Source organism: Enhydra lutris, unplaced genomic scaffold (genome assembly GCF_002288905.1).
Source record: "Enhydra lutris kenyoni isolate GAN:26980312 unplaced genomic scaffold, ASM228890v2 scaffoldscaffold87, whole genome shotgun sequence".
NCBI lineage: Eukaryota > Metazoa > Chordata > Mammalia > Carnivora > Mustelidae > Enhydra > Enhydra lutris.
In genome coordinates this window covers 3,217,469-3,220,581 of record NW_019154171.1, presented here as the reverse complement: position 1 = coordinate 3,220,581, position 3,113 = coordinate 3,217,469, and the positions used below count along the sequence as shown (strand labels likewise).

The window sequence follows — 3,113 nt, the reverse complement described above, 5'->3', positions numbered from 1 at the left end:
ACATTTGAGGGTTAAGTCTCAGTTTAGATTCTGTAATATTTTGATACATCTATAAAGGGACCTCTTCCCTACATGAAACTTCTCTTTACTCAGAAGCTCTCCAGGCTCTTCTTCCCAGGATTTAGAAATTAATAATGTGAAGTATCAGTATTTTCTAATTTTAAAGTTTCCCAAGGACATGTAACCATCAGTAATTGGTATCAACTGAACAGAGAGGGAAGTTTTCAAAAATTAAACACTAATTTTCTGCGCAGCCTTTACTTAAGAATTAACAGGCTCTCCCTTTCTCCATCATTCCCAGAACAAACACAGAAGTTTAATCAGGTATTGATAGTAATAAAGCTGAATTCCCTTAAAAAAATCGATAAGCTAATAGGCAAAAGCTCATGCATAAAGTTTAGTTAGGCTGTGAGTCTTGTGAGAAGCTGGGAGACAATCCCATAAATTCATCTCAGCAAGGAACCATGTCTCCAAATTTCTTGGATACAATTTCTCTCAAGCCCTTCCCTCAAAGACTAAAATAACCAGGTGATTAGGAGAAGAGGCTTGGATTTACCTGTTATTTCCTCCTTAGTGTGATTTGAACTGCATGACAGAGCAGAGGTAAAGAAGTGAACAGTCAATTCTCAAGGCATTAAATAAAAGAGGTCAGAGTTTCCACAGCATGATGACAGCTTTGCAGATGCCCACATCATGATAGTTGAGACAACAAAGTCCAGCAAAGGTTAAAGCTGAGAGTGCCAAAACACCTACCTTAGCAGGTTTCTACAAAGCATTGCTTCGAACATAGTCAGGAACCATTTGTCCAAGGCCCCAACTGACTATGGGGAGTGTGGTCTGCATATAGGAAGTAGTTGTCCATTGCAGAGCCAAGATTCAAATAAGCAGCTGGATTGGGTCCAGGAGCAAAAATTTGACAACGCTCTAACCAGTCCAGTGGAGAAATGCAGCCTTAGAACCAGAATGGTAGTTGAGTGACAGGTGAATGTGCTCTTTTCTACACCATTCTGGGGTAGGCTGGTCATGGAGAAATGCTGAGACATGAGCAGGTCTGACACTGGGATTTGGAGATAGAGAGTTCAGCCCTCTTGCACACTTCACAGGACACTTGGCCTCCAGAGACTTGCCATCTCTCTCCTGAAGGCTCAAGGTCCTAGGATTGACATTCTTTTTCTCTCTAGAGAGCTGGGGAGGAGCAGAGTGAGAGGGAGAGAATCCCAAGCAGCACGGCCCAATGTTGGACTGGATCTCACATCCCTGAGATGGTGACCTGGGGTGAAATCAAGATCCAACACACAACCAACTGAGCCACCCAGGTGCTCCTCTAGGACTGACTTTTAATGGATGCAGGACTGCCTGGTCCTTTTCCTAGACAGAATCTGATTTAGAGTGTAGGTTCAGGGTCAATCTCTTTCTCATGTATTTATTTCCTATGTAGCCTTTGGTAAGTTACATACATGTATAATCCTCAGTTTGTTCATCCAAAAAATATGGATAAAAGTAACATCTATTGCATAGGGTTGTTGAAAAGATTAAAATATAGAGTACAAGTAATATGTTTAATATAATACTTAGACAAAAAATTTTCCCTCTTATTACATCATATACTTTCTTCTTAGAACATTGTTATAGAGAACCAGGACTCTACTCTCCCCCACCCCCATAAATTATTGCATTTCTAAGAAAGTGGGTAAGAAATTATCTGTGGACTGTAAAAGTTGACATTCCTATACAGCTATGACTTTTTTTTTTTTTTAATTGTTAGCATCCCTTGAACTTCTGGGCTAATTCTTTACATAAGCTGTTTTCAGATTCTATTCTGTTTTACTGAATTTAATAGGGGATGGCAAGCAGGCCAAACTCAGAGATCATGTATTCAGCTGCAAATAAGTCCCCAGTACAATTTTATTAAAAAAAAAGAGATAATGGATAAAATATTTTAAAAATATTTATAGTTTTATTTCTTTTTTTAAAAAGATTTTTATTTATTTATTTATTTGACAGACAGAGATCACAAGTAGGCAGAGAGGCAGGCAGAGAGAGAGGAAGGGAAGCAGGCTTCCTGCTGAACAGAGAGTCCCATGTGATGTGGGGCTTGATCCCAGGACCCTGGGATCATGACCTGAGCTGAAGGCAGAGGCTTTAACCCACTGAGCCACTCAGGTGCCTCTATAGTTTTATTTCTTAGTGCTATTCTGTGCTACTATGGACAAACAAGATTTGCCCTGCATTATGATCTTAGTTCAACTAAAAATTTAGGTATACAATTCAAGTATAATTGCATGTGCTATCATGTGTGGGCAAGAAAAGGCACTTGAGTGTTCCCTCTTCCCCATTTCGGTAGCATAATAAACTAAGGAAATACCAGAAGGGACAGAGAGATATTCTTTTTTTAATAAGATAATTACTAATGAGTATAATAGCAGCTATTAGATTTATTTTCAAAGATGTGTCAAAACATGTTTTAATTACTCATCATTTAGTATGTGCATGACAGGCATTCAGCTCTCTGATGCAAAGAACAGCTTTTCTTTCTGGAGGATGTTTGGGTCCTGTTGATGCACTGTGACCAATGTAAGTGGTCCAACTGCACTGTACCCCCAAGATATGGATTCACCTGGTTACTGGCCACAGCCTCTCCATGGTCCTTGTTCACATGCTCCTGCTCTGTCCCAGATCCCTGCCTTTGTCCTTCCCTGACCAATGTCAGAGAGTATCCCTGAGTGAAAAGCTCTTTATAAAACAAGAAGAGGTGGAATGACCAAGGCTAATCAGATTTGCCCTCTTTGAATTGGACAGAGAAATATGGAGGAAGGGTCCAGTCAGTTTCAGCAGAAGGTGTTGAGATGAAGGAGCAAAGAGTGGCCGTAGGAGACCATGAGGGAGCTGGGAGTTTGAGTCAGCAGAAACTGCAAGAAAAAGAAAGCTTTTTAGGGAACCAGGTGAGGTGTACGGTCAGAAGAAATATGAGTGTTATGCAGAGACTGAAGATGGCCATATCCTTTTGTTGCCTTGAGTCCTTAGTGACCTGCAGCTGAGATTTCCTGCACAATTATGGTGTTTAGCTTTGTGTATACACACTATTCCTGAGTCCCTATGAGATTCTTCCTCCC

At 40.4% G+C, this 3,113-nt stretch overlaps 1 pseudogene; it reads right to left on the bottom strand.

Annotated features, from left to right (window-relative positions):
• Positions 1-648: 648 nt before the first annotated feature.
• On the bottom strand, positions 649-1,130 carry LOC111161929 (annotated as a pseudogene).
• Between the last annotated feature and the right edge of the window lie 1,983 nt (positions 1,131-3,113).